The sequence below is a fragment of the Pinus tabuliformis genome, chromosome 8, assembly GCF_031772625.1.
Source record: "Pinus tabuliformis cultivar Carrire ecotype Pingquan chromosome 8, CPIR1, whole genome shotgun sequence".
Classification (NCBI taxonomy): domain Eukaryota; kingdom Viridiplantae; phylum Streptophyta; class Pinopsida; order Pinales; family Pinaceae; genus Pinus; species Pinus tabuliformis.
The window spans coordinates 1,070,542,406-1,070,562,867 of record NC_142294.1 but is presented as its reverse complement, the minus strand read 5'-3'; positions in this window follow the sequence as shown (position 1 = coordinate 1,070,562,867).

Here is a 20,462-nt window from a genome sequence, read left to right as displayed (position 1 = left end):
TCCAGTCTGAAAATTTATGAAACGTGGTCCCTAGAAGAAAATAGAAGGTTGTAGCCTTTTATAGGTCAGCACCTACGTACTAGTACCTCAGCTAGTACAAGAGATAAGGGGGTTGTAGCTCCCTTCTAGGAGAAGCCGGAGAACGAGAGAAGGTTGTAGCCTTCTGCAGGTAGCAGCCTGCATACTGGTATAGGACTGCACTAGTACATAAACATTGTATAAAGAAGTTTCTAATTAAAAGAAGATAGAGACAAATTGCAGCAGGTGGTTTTCACCCACATTGGGTTTCCACCTTATATTTTGTGTTCTTATGTGTGACTTCCTGTTTTGTTTCATTGTTCCTGGTTACTGTTTATATGGTTTGATGCACAGATTAATGATCAACATCTGAAGAATAATTTAAATTACGAGTATGTTGGTTATACGCTGGTTTCCTTAACTTCAGTTGCATACATACGTGGTTTTTACTAACTGAAGTAGCGTATACAAATCTGATTGTGAAATGAAAAATAATTGACCTAATAATAATGATTCACCCCCCTCTAAGTATTATTTCCAACAATTGGTATCAGAGCAGGTCCTTCAGAAGAAGCTTGATCGCTTGAAGGAAGATCTATCATCATGAGAAACTACAAAAAGGAGGCATCTATCAGGCCACAAATCTTTGATGGAAGCAACTTCGTCTATTGGAAGGTAAGAATCACATCCTATCTTCAATCTCTTGGTACAGAAGTTTGGGATATCGTGGAAACAAGATACACATTTCCATCAGCAACTCCTACAGATACAGTTAGTAAGAAGCAGTATGAAACAAATGCAGAGGCTGTCAATACTCTATTAGGGAGTTTATCTCAATCAGAATTCGTCAAGGTTATGCAACTCAAAACCGCAAAAGAAATATGGGACAAGATTATTCTGAGCTATGAAGGAGATGATTAGGTAAAATGTGCAAAACTACAAACTCTCAGAATTCAATATGAAAATATCAGAATGCACAATGATGAAAGTGTGGCTAATTATTTCTTACGTATAGATGAGATTGTTAATCGTATGAAAAACTTGAGTGAAGAAATAAAAGAAGTTACTTTGGTTGAAAAGGTTCTAAGATCTTTGTCTTCTAAGTTTGAATCAAAAGTTTCTGCCATAGAAGAAAAGCAGAATCTACAGAGCATTACCATGTCACAACTGCACGGAATCCTAATTTCTTTCGAAATGAGAAAAGGGGGACCATCAGACATGAGAGAATCTGCATTGAAAGCCTTAGGAAAAGGAGAATACAATGAGTCAGGACATATGTCAGAAGGAGAGGAAGAATCAAACTTTGTCAAGAACCTTCAATGGGGTTCTGGAAGATTCAAAGGTAAGCTACCTTTTAAATGCTTTGCTTGTGGAAGAGTCGGTCACTATGCAACCAAGTGTCCTCATAAAGATAAGCTTGACAAAGGTAAGGAACCAGTTAGATGGAACAAAAAACAGAATGTAAGTAAGAAGAGCTATTATACACATGAAGACAATGATGGCTTTTCAAATAGTGATGAAGATGAACAATGTAATGATTATAGACTTTTGATGGCTTTTGAAGATGATGATTTCTTGGATGTTATAGATGAAGAAGGGCTTTATGAAGAAATTTCTAAACTTAAATTTTGTTTAGAAGAAAATAATATGATTATAGATACTCTGACATTCCAACTTTCTGAAAGGGAAAAACACAATGAAAAGTTAGAATGTGAAATTGTGGGACTTAGAAAAGATATTGAGAAAACAAAAGCTCTTAATCTTAGATTTGCTAAAGGATCTGAAACTTTAGATGAGATTATCAAAGTGCAACGTTCTCCTCTAATCAAGACAGGTCTTGGATATACTGAAGAAGCATCTCAAGCACAGAAGCCATCCACCTCCAAAAGTTATCTTGATGCAGCAAGGAGAAGTGAACAGGTTGACAATCGACAACAAAGGCATAATGCAAATCACCAGGTAAATCAAGGACAATTTACTTCAAGAATGAACAGTGACCACCAAGTAAATTAGGGGCAATCTACTTCAAGGATGAACAAAAGCTACAACCAACCGCAGGTAAATCATTCTCAATTTGCCTCAAGAATGGATGTCAATGGAAACTACAATCATTTGGTCGGTAGGTTTGATAATCGCAGGAATTTCTTCAATGGCCAATGTTTCTCTTGTCATAACTTTGGACACAAAGCTACTCAATGTGTTGCCTACAAGACCATCATGACTAGAGAAGCTCAAAAACAAAGGAGTATGACTGGGATCATGAAAAGGACCTACAATAACTTTTCTGCTCTTGAAAATGAAATAGAATGTTCTATTTGTAACAACTTCGGTCATGAAGATTCTGAATGCAGGAGTAGGTTTTGACAAACAACTCAGAAGGAGCAAGCTTCATTGAGTCCCAAAACATGGAGAAAGAAAGAACCGCAACCAGAAAGATGTGGTATAGCCTTATATGCAGAAGGGCAAGAAAATCAGTGGTACATCGACAGTGGATGCTCAAAACATATGACAGGTGATAAAGAAAAACTTCAGTCATATTGTGCCTTCGAAAAGGAAAAGAAGGTCTCATTTGGAAATGACGCCCCTGCACTCATAAAAGGTAAAGGTTCTGTTCTTTTGAAAGAAAAGGTCAAAGCTGGAAATGTTATGTATGTTGATGGCTTAAAGCATAATCTATTGAGTGTCAGTCAAATGTGTGATCAAGGAAATGAGGTAATATTTCGATCAAATGGATGTATTGTTCGTGAGCTTGATACAGGATAAACAATGATCAAAGGCATAAGAACTCCAAATAATTTATACATACTCAAGGGAGGACAACAATAATGATATCTAAGCAAGAATGATGAACACTGGCTATGGCACAAAAGATTGGGGCATCTAAGCTTCTCCCAGATAAGGAAAGCATGCAAATATCAGGCAGTTTGTGATCTCCCTGACATCAGAATTCCAGACAATACAATATGCAAATCATGTCAGTTTGGTAAGAAAACCGGAACTAATTTCCCTGAGAAGGAAGGATCAGCTAGTAGGCCACTTGAACTTGTCCATACTGATGTATGTGGTCCATCTAGGAAAATGTCACCTCGAGGAGAAGAATACTTCATATTGTTCATTGACGACTTTTCCAGGATGTGTTGGATAGGACTTCTAAAGCATAAAGACGAAGCTTTCGAAAAGTTCAAAGCATTCAAAGCCTTGGTTGAAAACGAATCAGATTGTAGAATCAAATGCCTTAGGTCTGATCGAGGAGGGGAATTTACCTCGAATGAATTTTTCGATTTTTGTGAAGAACATGGAATAAGAAGGGAATTCTCTACTGCAATGACTCCTCAACAAAATGGAGTAGTGGAAAGGATGAACAGAATGGTTCAACAAATGGCTCATGCTATGCTTGATGAGTTTGGAACTCCTGCAACCTTCTGGGGTGAAGCTGATCCAGGTGGATGTTGGTGGCCAACCACCAACCCATTTGGACCCTCACAACTGTCTCTTTCAGTCTTTTCAGTTTCCTTAATTGTAGCACAGTTTACTATTTTTAGCAGTTTTTTCGGGTCCTGAACTTCCGGAGCCGTTTTGAGGCCCTAAACGACGTTTTTTTGGGATTCTGGGGCAACATGGGTCGTAGACCCATGTTGCCTCCCAAAGTGGTAGTACTCGGATAGATCTTTCTAACGAGCTATCGTGCGCGTCAAACGGAGATCGTATGCCAAAGTTACGACCCCGGGAAATTGATGTACCAATTTACCCAAACGGGGCCCACAATTTGGCGTTTCATCTTCTAGGGTTAGGTTTCGGGATGTGAAGGGTTTTCCATTGTTTCTCAACAATAAATAGGCCTTCGAGCCTCATTGTAATACAGTTCGAAACAGTTCAGAGGCATGTAGCCGCACATCTCTTCTCAGAGATAGCTACCATCGCCCTAGCTGGTTTATTTCCATTTCTGGTTGTAAGCATACTTCAGTATTTTCCATTAATGAAATGAAGGATTATTTCCGCTGCATCTCTGTATTTATGGTTCTCGCATCTCTGTATTTATGGTTATCTCTGTAATCTATTGCGTTCCTGTTTAAATCCGGATCAGTGGTATCAGAGCGGTCTGCTTTTTCTCTGTTTTTCTTTGCATGTCCCCAACGAGGTCGGGATATAAGGAGTTAGGGCTTGAACTGGTCAAACCTTTGCAAGACCAGCCTCGCAAATCCCGACGGCCTCCCATGGCGGATGAAAAGAAAGACGAGGGGGCAGGAGATCCTATCAAAATCTTGCTCGAAGAAGCGCTTGAGCGGCAAAGGAACGCGATGATGGATAGCTTTGCGCAGATCCTTCAGCGGCTACCTAGGGGCGACGCATCGGCTTCCAACAGCGACTCTGGAAACGCCACGCCGTTTAAGGTACAAGTTAATTTTGAAATCCCCATCTTCGAGGGTCAAATAGACGCAGATGCCGTAGATAAATGGTTAAATCTGCTAGATGGGTATTTTTCTGTTCATGAATTTTCAAGTCGGGAAAAGATTGTTTTCGCTCTTCTCAAAGCAGCACCCCACGTCAAGGACTGGTGGGAAACCTACTGCGAGCAGAAGGATGAAAGTACAGGCTCACTATTTTCAGCCGCACCCACTTGGAATGACTTCCGGGATGCCATCAAGGAGCAGTATTACCCTGTCGGAAGCTATGAGGACAAATACATCAAATGGACCACATTGCGGCAGGGACGAGACCAAGATGTGCCGGAGTTCACAAACATTTTTCATACCCTTCGCACACAGTTGGGTATCAAAGATTCTGAGTTGCATCTGGTACTCAAATACCGCGGGTGCCTACACAGATACATCCAGGAAGAGATGGTCTTCTTGAACATCTCCTCACTCGGCACAGCATACCGATACGCTGTCAAAATCGAGCAAAAGTTCAAACAGAAGAAGCGAGACTTTGGATCTGCAAATCCGAAGCCCAAAGGACAAAGCCAAGGCGGGGTGACCCAAGACAACCCGTCGAAGCCGCAAGAAAAGAACAACACCACGAAGCCGAAGAAGGACACAGGAAAGTGGTGTGAGTTCCACAAGAGTCCCACTCATAACACAAGTGAGTGTCGGACCAAGCAGTCATTGGTGGCTGAGTTGAAGGCTTCCGAATCAGATGCATGTTCCGACCCTGAGCCAGAACCCGACAAGGGGAATGGCAAAGGGAAGCAGATCATTGATGCGGATCCCAGTGCCACTGTTGCCACCGCCAAGATCAAGAAAAATGAGCCCGAAGATCCAGAGGAGGGGGAGCGTCTTTTCCACTCACAGATGTGGGTGAAGGGTTCACCGCTGCGATTCATTGTTGACAGTGGTAGCCAAAAGAACCTAGTTTCAGCAGAGGTCGTGAAGCGGTTGGGCCTACCGACTACACCACACCCACAGCCGTACAGTATCGGGTGGCTTCATGAAGGACGAGATCTCAAAGTTCGCCAACAGTGCCGCCTTCCCTACAGCATCAAGCCCTTCACAGACGAGGTATTGTGTGATGTTACACCTCTGGATGTTTGCGATGTATTACTAGGCCAGCCATACTTATGGAGGCGACATGCTGTGTATGAGTCAAGGCCTCGTGCTGTCATTATTTCTTTGAATAATTCATTATACAGGATACCGGAGGTAGCCCCACCTACCGCCACATCTTTGATTACTACCAAGAAAGGCAGCAAGCTCATATCACAGACCAGGAAATTCATCTGTCTGGTTCACTCCAAAAATAAGGGGAAGATCGTTGCTACATCCGTGACCCCTGCAAAGGGTTCCTACACGCAGCAGCAGCAGCAAAGGGATACGGTCATGACAGAACACAGGAACAACTTCTCCTCATCCACAGGGGTACCACACAAGTTTCATGTGGGCGACAAAGTTTGGTTACATCTGCAGAGAGAACGCCTTACCAGAACCCATCAGAAACTCAGGCAACTCCGACATGATCCGTACACCAATACCAAGGCTACGGGCAACAATGCTTCGAAGCACAGCGTTCCTCCATTCCTTGGCTTGCACCGAGTGTTCAATGTGGACCGTCGTCGACCATGCTTCCCACCATCACTGGACACATCAGAGATTGCAGGACAAGTTCAGCAGATGGAGGAACTCAACGCAATGGGGACCATTGCTTCCTAAGGGGGGAGGAATGATCCAGGTGGATGTTGGTGGCCAACCACCAACCCATTTGGACCCTCACAACTGTCTCTTTCAGTCTTTTCAGTTTCCTTAATTGTAGCACAGTTTACTATTTTTAGCAGTTTTTCGGGTCCTGAACTTCCGGAGCCGTTTTGAGGCCCTAAACGACGTTTTTTTGGGATTCTGGGGCAACATGGGTCGTAGACCAATGTTGCCTCCCAAAGTGGTAGTACTCGGATAGATCTTTCTAACGAGCTATCGTGCGCGTCAAACGGAGATCGTATGCCAAAGTTACGACCCCGGGAAATTGATGTACCAATTTACCCAAACGGGGCCCACAATTTGGCGTTTCATCTTCTAGTGTTAGGTTTCGGGATGTGAAGGGTTTTCCATTGTTTCTCAACAATAAATAGGCCTTCGAGCCTCATTGTAATACAGTTCGAAACAGTTCAGAGGCATGTAGCCGCACATCTCTTCTCAGAGATAGCTACCATCGCCCTAGCTGGTTTATTTCCATTTCTGGTTGTAAGCATACTTCAGTATTTTCCATTAATGAAATGAAGGATTATTTCCGCTGCATCTCTGTATTTATGGTTCTCGCATCTCTGTATTTATGGTTATCTCTGTAATCTATTGCGTTCCTGTTTAAATCCGGATCAGAAGCTGCATTTGCTGCAGTTACTATTCTCAACAAGACAAATGTCTCGGTGAACAGCACTCAAACTCCTCATGAACTTTGGTATGGTAAGACTCCCACGGTAAAATACTTCAAAAATTTTGGAAGAAAATGTTACATCAAAAGGACTGATGAAAACCTTGGCAAGTTTGAACCTAGAGCAGATGAAGGCATTCTCCTTGGTTACTCTCCCCACAAGAAAGGGTATAAGTGTTACAATAAAATACTTAGAAAAATTGTTGAAAGTATTCATGTAGTGGTTGATGAAGAAGGAAACATTCGTAGGTAGGTAAAATCCAAAGATTTCGAAGATGATGAGGACTATCCTTCAACATCAAATCAGACTTATGATGAAGAAGAAACCCATGAGGCCCCAGAAGAACAAATAAGGATAGAAGAAAAGACTCCATCAAGGTATGTTCATAAGAATCATCCAAAAACTCAAATTTTGGGGCAGAAAGAGGCAGGTGTACAAACAAGAAGAACTATCTCAAAAGCTTCAAGCTATCTAGCATTACTTTCCTCCACTGAACCACGAAATGTAAGTGAAGCATGCAAAGATGAATGCTGGGTCAAGGACATGAATGAAGAACTTGAGCAGATTGAAAAGAATAATACTTGGGAGTTGGTTCCTAGACCAAATGATAAGAATGTCATAGGAACAAAATGGATATTCAAAAACAAGCTGAATGAAAATGGAGATGTTATTAGAAATAAGGTCAGACTCGTTTGTAAAGGGCATGCTCAACAAGAAGGTATAGAATTTGAAGAAACTTTTGCACTGGTTGCCAGACTTGAAGCCATAAGAATGTTCCTTGCTTTTTCTAGCTTTCATAAGTTCAAAGTATTTCAAATGGATGTGAAATCTGCCTTTTTAAATGGAGACTTAGAAGAAGAAGTGTATATTGAGCAACCAGATGGATTCATCCTTGGAAATGATCCAAAACTTGTATGCAGACTTAAGAAGGCACTCTATGGTCTTAAACAGGCTCCAAGGGCTTGGTATTATCGTCTGGACAAATACCTTCATCAACAAGGTTTTTCAAAAGGATCAACAGATAGTAATCTATATATAAAAATTGATAATGATAAATTGCTAATACTTGTTGTGTGTGTTGATGATATCATCTTTGGTAGCAATAACAATGTAAACTTTGAAACGGGAACTGATATTGTTACCCGTTTTGTAAAGATAGCAAAAAAGTGACCCAATTTTGGAAAGGGGTGATGCAGAATACACAAGTTTTTTTTAAAGCATGGTTTTTGGCACTTTAATTTTTTTTATGTACTTTGCGTTTTAGAATGGTAGTGATTTTCATGCTGATTTAAAAAAGTGGTTATTCTGCATCACACCCTTTTTTTAAAAGACCTATTTTTTGACTTTTAATTTTTTTATTGTATGAAATGTAAATAATTATTTTTTAAATTTAATAATTTTGGAAGTGGTCATCTTCTTCATATTATCTTGTTTATATATATATATATATATATATATATATATATATATTTTGTAGTGAGGTTTTTATTGTTTTGATATTTAAAGAAGAAGGTCAATATTTTGCATTTTCGATATTCTACATATTTATACATTATTAATTAAATTTTCAATCAAAATGAAATAATTGTCTCTAAAAAACAAATATAAAAAAATATATAAAAAGACAAAAATAAAAAGTAAAAATGTTAAAAAAAAATTATCTCAAAAACCCTAAAAGAATTTAGAAAAAAACAAAAATTTAAAAAAAAAAAAAAAAAAAAAAAGAAGAAGAAGAAGAAGAAGAAGAAGAAGTATGTATATATATATATATATATATATAAAATTAAGTAAGTAAAGATAGAGAAATTAAGAAAAAACAATAGCAAAAACTAGAAAAATAAATAAATAAAAATTAAAAACAAACTAGTTTAAAAAATAAATAGAAAATTAACGAAAAAAAATTAAAAAAGTAGTAAAATTGATATTAAAAAAATCAAATTATAAAAAAAAAAAAAAAAAACCCAAAAAAATATGAATATGGCCGAAAATATATGTCTTTTCAAATGAGAAAATAAATAAAAATAAAATAAAAAAACATTTACACTATTTTTTATTTTTTTTAATTCAAATTAAAAAAAAAAAACAAACAAACAAACAAATTAAAATTATATGAAAAAAAAAAAAACAACCCAAAAATGCATATTTTTTATTTTTATTTTTTTTTAAAGTTAATAATAATTATTTTTATTGAACCTAAAAATTTTATTTAAAAGAAATTAAAATTAAAATTAATTTTTTTTTTTAAATAAACCTTTTTTTTATTTAAAAGAATTATAAAAAAAAATTTAACATTTTTTTTTTAATTTATAAATACAAAAAAATAATAATAATAATAATAATAATTTCAAATATAAAAATTTATTAACCAAAAAAAAAAAATAACGCATTTTTTAAATATTAAATTCAAAAATTTATTAAAAAAAAAAATTAACGCATAATATTTTTTGTTTTTTATTAAAAAAAAAAATTGGTTTCGGCCCCCGCCCCTCGGCCGCCCGTGGTGGCGCGGCCGCGGGGCCGAAACCATTTTTTTTTTTAATAAAAAACAAAAAATATTATGCGTTAATTTATTTATTTATTTATTTTTAATAAATTTTTAAATTTAATATTTAAAAAATGAGTTAAATTTTATTTTTTATTTTTAATAAATTTTTACATTTGAAATTAAAAATTTAAATTTAAAAATATATATATATATATATATATATTAATTGTTTGTATTTATAAATTTAAAGAAAAAAGTGTTAAAAAAAATTTATAATTCTTTTAAATTAAAAAAATAAATAAATAAATAATATTATTTAAAAAAAAATTAATTTTAATTTTAATTTCTTTTAAATAAAATTATTAGGTTCAATAAAAATAATTATTATTAACTTTAAAAAAAAAAAAAAAAATTATGCATTTTTGGGTTTTTTTTTCATATAATTTTAATTTGTTTTATGGTTTTTTTTTTTAATTTGAATTAAAAAATAAATAAATAAATAATAGGTATTTTTTTTATAAATTGTAAATGTTTTTTTATTTATTTTTCTTGGAAAAGACATATATTTTCCGCCATATTCATATTTTTTTGAGTTTTTTTTTTATAATTTGATTTTATTTTTTATTTTTTTAATATCAATTTTACTACTTTTTTAATTTTTTCCGTTAATTTTCTATTAATTTTTTTAAACTAGTTTGTTTTTAATTTTTTATTTTCTTTCCTAGTTTTTGCTAATATTTTTTTTTTTTCATTTCTCTATTTTTACTTACTTAATTTTATATATATATATATATATAATTTTTTTTTTCCAAATTCTTTTAGGGTTTATGAGATAAAAAAATTTAACATTTTTTATTTTTTATTTTTGTCTTATATATATATATATATATATTTGAATTTATTTTTTTTCCAAATTCCTTTTTGATCTGTGAGATAATTTTTTTTTAACTTTTTTTATTTTTCTATTTTTTTTAAATCTAGTTTGTTTTTAATTTTTTTTTTTGTTTTTTTTTAATTTTTTTTTTATTTTTCTATTTTTACCTACCTAATTTTTAGTTTTTTTTAAATGTTTTTTTTTTTTTTTCTTTTCCATATTTTTTTTTCTTTTGCCAATTTTTTGATGGTTTACAAGATAATTTTTATTTTTTTATTTTTTATTTTCACTATTTATTTGTTTATAATTTATTATTTTTTTTAGTTTTTTAATTTTTACCATTAATTTTTTTTTTTTAACATTTTTATGATTGATATATATTTTTTTTTATATTTGATTTTTTTTTAAGTTTTATATTTTTATTTTGTGTTTTGTTTTTATTATATATCTTAATTTATGTTTTGTTAATTTTTTAAATTTTTTTGTTTTGTGTTTTTCATTGTTTTAATTTTTATTATTATTATTATTTTTATTTTTTTTATGTTTTCATATTTTTTTAAAATTTAATGTTTTTCGGGGTCATGATAAAATATTTTACGCCATTATTTCGAAATGTTGAAATTTTACTTTCGAAAAAAAAAAAAAAAAAAAGTGTTCTTCCAGAATTAACACTATTCGTTTTGAGGGTGTTTTTTGGATAATTTTTCTGCAAAAAATTGGTTTTCACCGCCATTTTTAAAACATGTTGAAAATTTACCCAAGAAAAATAAAAGGTGTTATTCCAGCATCAACACTTTTTGTTTTTAGCACTGTTTTTGATGTTTTTTTGGCCAAAGTTCCCGTTTTGAGTTTATAGTTCCCGTTTCAAAGTTTACATTGTTCAATGAAGAAGCCATGAGTCAAAACTTTGCTTTGGTGATGTAGAAAGAATTTGAAATGTCCCTTCTTGGTGAGCTGACATATTTTCTTGGTTTACAAGTCCAACAAAATAAAGACGGTATCTTTCTATCACAAACCAAGTACCTCAAGCAGATCTTGAAGAAATATGGCATGGAATAGTTGAAACCAGTATGTACCCCTATGGTAACAGGATGCAGCCTCAGCGCAAATGATGAATCAGCAGCAGTACATCAACCAACCTATAGATCCATGATTGGTAGTCTGCTCTATCTCACAGGTACCTGACCAAACATCATGCATGCAGTGGGAATAGTTGGAAGATTCCAGGCAAATCCAAAGGAAGCACACCTTCAAGCAGTTAAGAGGATTTTCAAATATCTTCAAGGAACACAAAACTATGGCATATGGTATCCTAGAGATGCATATCTCACACTTCATGCATATACAGATGCAGATTGGGCAGGAAGCGTGGATGAAAGAAAAAGCACTAGTGGTGGTGCATTCTTTATGGGTTCTAGATTAGTATCTTGGTTCAGCAAGAAACAAAGTTCAATTTCTTTATCTACAGCTGAAGCGGAATATGTGGCTGCTGCATCTTGCTGCACACAACTCCTTTGGATGATGCAAACTTTGCAAGATTTTCAAATCACTTGTACTCCACATATCTCCATTTTATGAGATAATACAAGTGCAATCAGTATTTCCAGGAATCCTGTCATGCATTCAAAGACCAAGCACATACCTATCAAATATCATTTTCTCCGGGAACAAGTGCTTGAACAAAAGGTCAAATTGGAGTATGTTCTGTCCAAGGAACAGGTTGCTGATATACTCACCGGACCACTACCTAGGGAGACATTTGAATACCTCAGACAGAAGCTGGGAGTAGTTGATGCATCATCTTGCTGTTGAAACTTATCTGTTTCAGAGAAAAGTGGTTGTACGCTAGTTTCATGAGGAGCATCCACGTATATACGCTGGTTTCTATGGACACAGTCGTGTATATGTTGGTTTGAAGGAAATCAGTGGGCCAAAACTCAAGACGAAAAGAGTCTGATATGGGTCTGACAGAAACCATCTGGAACAGGATCAGGGGGAGCATATACTTCTAATAATGCATTGTTGGCATTATCTTAGAAGATCTTGGTTCAATTTCACAGTTGTTTTTGGTTTCAAGTGGAACAGGTGATGAGGAAGAACATGGTTGCTGCTCTGAATGATGATTGACAGATGCTGCTAATGATACTTGTTGATGACTATCATAGTCTTGTTGTAGATATTTCATCTCGATGTCATGTATTTCTTTTCTTGTCAAGGTCATGTAACGACCTACTTTGGTTTCCCCACTATGCCTGGGATGGATGATGTAATGTTCTTGTTTTATCTTGTGTAAAATTTTGGTGTATCCCCACTTGGCTGGGTGGATGAGTCAATATAGGTATATCCCCACTTGGTTGGGAGATGGATGTATGTATGAGGCTTTGGTGTTAGGAAGGTCATTTATGATGTATAAAGTCATGTATCTTCTTGTAGAACATCTTCTTGCAGACCTTGCCTACAGTCAGGGGGAGCATGGATAGCTCAGCAGAGCAGAGATTTCAGCATAAACTCAGGGGGAGCATAACCCTTTGCACTTGATGACAAAGGGGGAGAATGATTTTGAGTGACTTGGGGTTGCCATCAAGTCTAAAGGGGGAGATTGTTGGCATTATGACATAGGTTTGGTGTTATGACACAGGTGTTGTCCTTGATGGCAACTCACTCAAATGACAGATCATTATTCAGGCTCTCAGAATGAAAGAAAAAGAGATATACACAGTTTCCTCTTAACCAAGTCGCGTATACACGCGGGTTCGACGATCAAAAGGCGCGTATACATATGCATGCACTTTCATGCAAGGAAAAGCGCGTACATGTGGGAAAACTTATTTTTGGTCCATGGTATTTAGTCCTTGGTATTTGGACCTATGGTTTTGAACCATGGTATCTCGTCCGAAGTGTTGAACCCAGGTATTGGGTCCATGGTATTGGTTCTCTATGGTTTTGGACCTTGGTATTGAGTAAGGCCTAAGGCTATAAAAGGGGAAGGAGATCATTAGGAAAATGCATTCACTCAAGTATTGAATATCTGATGAAGAGCAAGATCTAGAATATTGGTCATTGGGTAATGGTGCATAGCTGGATCTGAATCAAGGAGGAACTTGAGCGCTAGAAGAAGGATAAGTTCTATTGATGGGTCAAGATCTTAAGGCTTGAATGGTAGTATCTTTGTGTGATTTTGATCTGTTGTATTTGGCACATGACTTGATCTATAAATCTGATAATCTGGGTATAATTGATGTCTGAATAAGTGAAAAGGGTAAATTATCTTTTATAGATCTGTACGCAGGTTCAGCACAGAAGAGGCGTGTATACACGCTGGTTCATTAATTCAAAACAGCGTATACGCAGGTTGGCCTTAATACATCAACGTATGCACGCAGGTTATGCATATTGAAGTAGTGTACGTCTCATGAAATATGTTTTAGCTACTTCTGTTTATTGTTGTAGTGTTCTGGGTTCAGGATTGGTTCTGGTTACTGTCATTGTATTCTGGTTACAACTTTCTGAGAAGTGATTGGTTGATTCAGTATTGGTTTGTACAAAGGAGATTGGTTGATGTAGATATACTTGATGTTTGATTGATGTTATTCATGGATCCAGTATGAAAATTTATGAAACGTGGTCCCTAGAAGAAAAGATAAGATTGTAGCCTTTTGTAGGTTAGCACCTACATACTAGTACCTCAGCTAGTACAAGAGCTAAGGGGGTTGTAGCTCCCTTCCAGGAGAAGCTGGAGAACAAGAGAAGGTTGTAGCCTTCTGTAGGTAGCAGCCTGTGTACTGGTATAGGACTGCACCAGTACAGAAACACTATAAAAAGAAGTTTCTAATTAAAAGAAGATAGAGACAAATTGTAGCAGGTGGTTTTCACCCACATTAGGTTTCCACCTTATATCTTGTGTTCTTATGTGTGATTGCCCGTTCTGTTTCACTATTCCTGGTTACTGTTTATATGGTCTGAAGAATAATTTAAATTACAAGTTTGCTAGTTATACGTTGGTTTCCTTAACTTCAGTTGCGTACATACGCGGTTTTTACTAAATGAAGTAACGTATACAAATCTGATTGTGAAATGAAAAATAATTGACCTAATAATATTGATTCACCCCCCCTCAGTATTATTTCCAACAACAATAATAACAATGTGGGGACTACATGGGTACAACAATATAATAAGGGGGTTGTGGTAATAACAATAAGGGGTTACACTGGTAGTATAGGAGCCTAACGTGTTCCAACTCTTCGACCTATATGGGTGAAGCTTCCTCCGTCATTACACATTTCCTTTATTCTTATTCTTGTTTCTTGTTCTCTTCCTCTTCTTTCCTCCTCATCTCCCTTTCTTCCTTCAGTTCTTGTTCTGCTTGCTGCGATCTTAGTTCAGCTACCTGCAAGCTCTTCTTTTCTCTCTTCCTTTGCTCTATTGTTTGTATCCCCTGATTCCTTTTTCTTTTGCTGCCAAAGATTCCTACATGAAGATTGAATCCACTTTCAATATACAACTTTGTTCTCCCTATATTTTATCAAGTGCTCAATATTTAGCTCAAAAATCAAATTTCTTAGAATCGCTTGAAGCCTGAATGACCATTTCCGTCTTGGTGATACGATCCCAATGCAACTCATTTCACGTAAAACCGAGTTCGTATGAGGAAGATATCGCGTTCTGTCCGCTTTGCTAAACATAGGAAATTTTGAAAAAAATGTACAGTCACTGCATAGTCTGCAGTCTGTACTGCTAACGTAGCAGGTGACTGGGTAGAGAACAATGGTGAACGTTCAATCAGGACTTGCCAAGTGGTGCAATTCTATTGGTTTGCAGGTTGATGATTTGGAACGTTTTTATTGGTTTATTGTGGACCACTAAGGAGGGGACAAGTGGCAAGCTCGAAGGACACCACATGTCCCTCCCCAAAGATTAGCTATTGACGTGCATTGTGGAAAAATAATGGGCAAGTCAGTGGGGTTGAACCTGCGACCTCACCCCAACAAACTCCACGTTCCACCGTTGCACCCGCGCTTTGTGACTTATTATATAATGAAATCAACACATAGTTATGGTGTAACGGTTTGTGGTTTGGGCGGAGGAGGGAGCCAACCCCCTCCCATGTGAACACTCCATTCGATGGTAATGGCTAGAGGCCAGGTCAAACAGTAACCACAAACTGCGACATTTTATGCTCCCATGTGAACACAGAACGTTAACTGCCAGCTAACGGTCAATGTAACACACAGTATTATTGCTAAGCATGATTAGTGCTTAATTAATCTGCAATTAACATTTAATTAAACTTACAGTTAATTCGGTGTACTTTTGGCGGTCCCTCCAATTTTGGATTTTCCTTTAGTTTTAGCGGGACTAACTTGAGTTCCTCTAGTTTTAGAGGAGTTTTACCAGGAGAAACTGATTTGAACATAACTTGGGAAAAATTTGACCAAATTGGGATCAGAAAAAGGCTATCCTAGATGATTTTGATGTTCTTAGCACATTGAAGTAGTTTTCAGGAGTAGTAGAGCATTGTAAACAACATTTTTTTCCATCATTGAGCTAATACAAAGGCCCAATCCATGGAAGCTGGACCAAGGAGATGTAGCCCAGGAGGGTTGAACTACTTCATCAAAATATTGTGATAAGTGTTCATTTTGATGGTTTGTTGTACATTTGATTACTGTTGTTCAACACTTGTTTTTCATGTTCATGTACTTAACATAAAACTTGATAAATTTACCTATTTTCATTCACAAACACCATAAGGGAACCTATGTACATGAAGCAATTGACAAGCATTTGTTTATAAATTTGAAGTTGAAATTAGCACAACAAAACTAACATTCAACAATAGATCAAGTTGGTATCAGAGCAAAGGTTATTTTCTTGATTTCTTGATTTTTGTGCAATTAAGGTTTTAACGGTTGCAAATTTGTGATGCTTACAAGGTTAAACTTGCAGAGAGGAGAAGGGAAACTATTGGTTGCAACTCTTTAGGTAATGCCCAGAAGAAGAAGACCTACAAGGCCACAATCTCCACCCAAAGTTCCAATCCCAATTGCACCTGAAGCACCTCAAGTTTTACCTTCAGTTGAGATTGAGGAGGAACAAGTAGTACCAGAAGCTGAGCTTGAATCCAAAGCCATCATGTCTAGAGCAAGAGAGACTGAAGGTCTTTCAGAAGAGGAAGCATTCAAGAAATATTTCTATGACTTAATTAACATGGTTAGAGTCCTCTATGAATAAAGGAATATTAGAATGGTTGGAGAGAGTTCTAAGCCCCCACATGGAGAGGGAAGCTCAGGAGATAAAAAATATGAAAAGAAGGATTCAAAGGGTAATGGAGGAAAGCCTCCTCCATCTCCACCATCTTCATCTTCCTCATCATCTTCATCATCCTCAACATCTCAAACAAAATCATCTTCCACTTCCACCACAAAAACTGTTCATATTCATTCAAAAACCCCAAAGGAAAAAACTCCCTTACTCAAATTGGACATTAAGTTTTAACTTCCCATGTACAATGGTGAGGTTAATGCAGAAAAGTTAGAAAATTGGATTCGACAATTGGAGGTTTATTGTGGAATTTAGAACCTTCAAGAAGATGACATAAAGATCTAGTTGGCTTCATTGAGGCTAGAAGGAGCATCATTAGTCTGGTGGGAAGCAAAGACTCAAGAGGAAATGTGAATTCATGGTAATATATCCATTTCTTGGGTTGAATTTGTTTCTGCAATTAAACGATAGTTTTATCCTTTAGCCTATATGCAAAAAGCCATTATGAGTTGGAAAAAATTTAGGCAACTCAAAGGCCAAACAATTCAAGACTATCCCCAGGATTTTAGGAAGAGGGCTTGGTTGTTAGGAGTAAACTTGAATTCCCAAGATACATTGTTGAAATATATTAGGGGTTTACATTCCTACTTAAAACATAGTATCCTTATGTTCAATCCAAGCAACTTGGATGAGGTATGTGTGCAAGCCACACACCTTAAAGCAAGAGGAAAGAACATTCAGGAAGAGGGTCGTAAGAAAAAGCCATTCAAGGGTAAGGAGAAAGAGAAGGGTGGAAAATGGAAGGGAAAGAAGAATGAAAGAGTGAAGAAAGAAGGGGAGAAAACTATATGCCAACATTATTCCAAAGCTGGGCATGATGAAACCCATTGTTGGAAATTACATCCCGAACTAAGGCCTAAGAAACCAAACAATGAGGGAAAACAAAAGACAACCGCTACCACACAACATGATATTGGATCAAATTCTGGTGATGAGACCAAGATTTCAGCCATGGTCACAAAAGGAAAAGACGTTATTGCAAGCACTAGTTCCTCACATAGTCACAACCATACTCCAAATGAATAATCAATAATAGAGTTGTTACATGTAAGGGTAATTTCAAATCATATAAAGATTGATTCATTATTTGATAGTGGGTCACAATCAAACTTAATTTCATAAGACTTGGTCAAAAATCTTAACCTTGAAACTGTACCTCATCATAAGCCATATCCATTGGGTTGGATAGTCAATAATGCAAATTTACAGGTTACAAGGAAATGCTTATTCAAGTTTTCCATTACTGAAAATTTCATTGATGACGTTAAGTTATATGTAGTTCCACTTGACATCTCAGGAATCATTTTGGGAATTCCTTATTTGTATGATAGGAAAGCATTATTTTATCGCCATGAAAACAAATATCTGTTGCTCAAGGATGGGGTGGAGTATATTGTGAGAGCCCATCGAAAAAAGTTGAACATTTCTTTGGTTAATGCAGGGCAGATGAAGAGACTAGTAAATGCAAGTAAAAATTTTGTGCTTCTCATGATCAAGAAAAATAATGATATTGATTATGAATCTTTTGAAGGTTGTGATGAAAAATTAAAATCTGATTTGTTTGATGTGGTAAGCAAGCATGGCGATATGTTTCTGGAACCAAAGGGGTTATCTCCCAAGAGGGGAATTCAGCATGAGATACAACTGCAACAGGATGTTCCACTTCCAAACATTAGCATGTATCATATGTCGATCATGGAGATCATGGAAATCAAGAAGAAAATTCAAGAATTTTTGAACAAAAGTATCATACGCCCATATATTTCGTCATGTGGTTCACCCATTGTCTTGGTGCCAAAGAAGGACAGGACTTGGTGCATTTGTGTGGATTTTTGTGCACTGAAAAAAATAACGGTAAAGAATCATTATCCACTCCCAAGAATTGATGATTTTCTTTATCAGTTGAGGTATGCAAAGTATTTCACTAAGTTAGACTTATGAAGTGGTTATCATCAAGTTAGAATAGCTGAAGAGGACATTTGGAAAACCGCATTTAAAACTAAACAAGGATTCTTTGAGTGGCTTGTTATGCCTTTCGGTATTACAAATGTTCCAACTACTTTCATGAGAGTTATGAATGATGTATTGAGACCATTTCTAGATGCATTTGTCATTGTTTGCTTAGATGATATTCCCATATTCAGCAAATCCAGAGATGAACATGTCATGCATGTGAACAAAGTACTTGATGTCTTGAGAAAAGAACAATTGTTTTTAAAGATGTCGAAGTGTGAATTTGGAAAGACTTCTTTAGTGTATTTGGGACACATTGTTGGAGGAGGTGAGCTGAAGATAGACCCCTCTAAGGTTGAGGTCATTCTAAATTGGCCCAAGCCTAATACAGTTACAGAGGTAAGAAGCTTTCTTGGGGAAGCACAATATTGGAGGAAATTTATTGCTAATTTTTCTTCCATTGCAGCTCCATTACATGCATTGACTAGTGTCAAGAAAGTCTTCCATTGGGGAGATGTACAACAGAAAGCATTTGATGCTTTAAAGCAAAAGATCAGTTCAACACTGGTATTGGCTCTTCCAGATCTTAGACAGCCATTTGAGATTCAAATGGATGCTTGTGATTACACCATGGGAGCAGTACTTATGCAACATGGTAAGCCCATTTCATTCCATTCTGAAATTTTTAATGGAGTTGTGACTAACTATCCCACTTATGACAAAGAACTTTACGAATTGGTACAAAGTGTCAAAAAATGGAAACTAAACTTGATGGGGAAGGATACCATTATCCATACCAACTATCAACCATTGTAGTACTTACAGTCACAGTCAAGGTTGTAGCAATCACGACACTTCAGATAGATGGGTTTTCTACAATAGTTTCATTTGGTCATCAAGTACAAAAAAGGGAATCTACAATAAGGTAGTTGTTACACAATATTTTGTCATGCCTCCTGCACTTCCCTGTGGCATACCTTGAAGTGCCCGAAACATGATCATCATATAGTATACTCATCAATGTATACAACTCATATCCCTCCTTTAACTTTGCTTGGAAAATATCTGGAACTTTCCCTGGAGAAATGGCCCATGAAACCCTAAAATGAGAATCATCGCCCTTATGAAGCTAAAAAATGTGATGATCGCCTATTGCACCTTGTTAAGCCATTGATGGCATCACTATGTCCTCTCTCATACCTATGATGGTCTCAAAAAGGAAGTTTTCCCAAAGAGGATGAGAAGCTTCGTGATCTAGAAGCTTCCAGAGCGGCGAGATGGAGGTGGTTTCCTATAGATGAGGTCAAATGCTTCTATTTTTACCTTTTGGTCTCATCCCTATGAGTTACCTCCTTAAGATGTGGGCCTAATCCTCTCTTTGGAGGAGGCCTAACTCCCTATCCTAGCCTATATATTTCCCCTCTACCATTCCAAAATGGTTGATCTATGTCCATTTGCACCCCTATGTTGAGCTTGTGCTTAAAGGTTATTCATTAGACTTGGAGAAGGAGTGTTGGAGAGTTTCTTGGCTTGGACTTGGATTACCACTCAAGGAGAGCCTTTCAACATCAAGGTTATGGTTGTAAGCTTCCCCTTTATTCTTTAAATAATAATACAACTGCTGGTTCATCTTCCCAAAATATATATGTTCATCTATATATTGGTTTGGCATTCCTTTACCAGCTCAATAGATTATTATTGGATTTGCCATTGGGTTTGGCATGCTTTGTTGTCTCTTGGCTGTTTGTGTAGGTACATAAGCATTGAAAGAAGCAGGAACAAGACCTTGAAACAAGCAATTCGAGGATATCAACAAAGCAAATCAGATTAGCATTAGAGCAAGGTAGGCATTCTCTCTTGTTCTATTTTTCAATCATAACCTAGGAAGATGTCTAGTTGATTGTCCCTTTAGTTGCTAGGCCCACTCATTGGGCTAGAGGGATCATCTC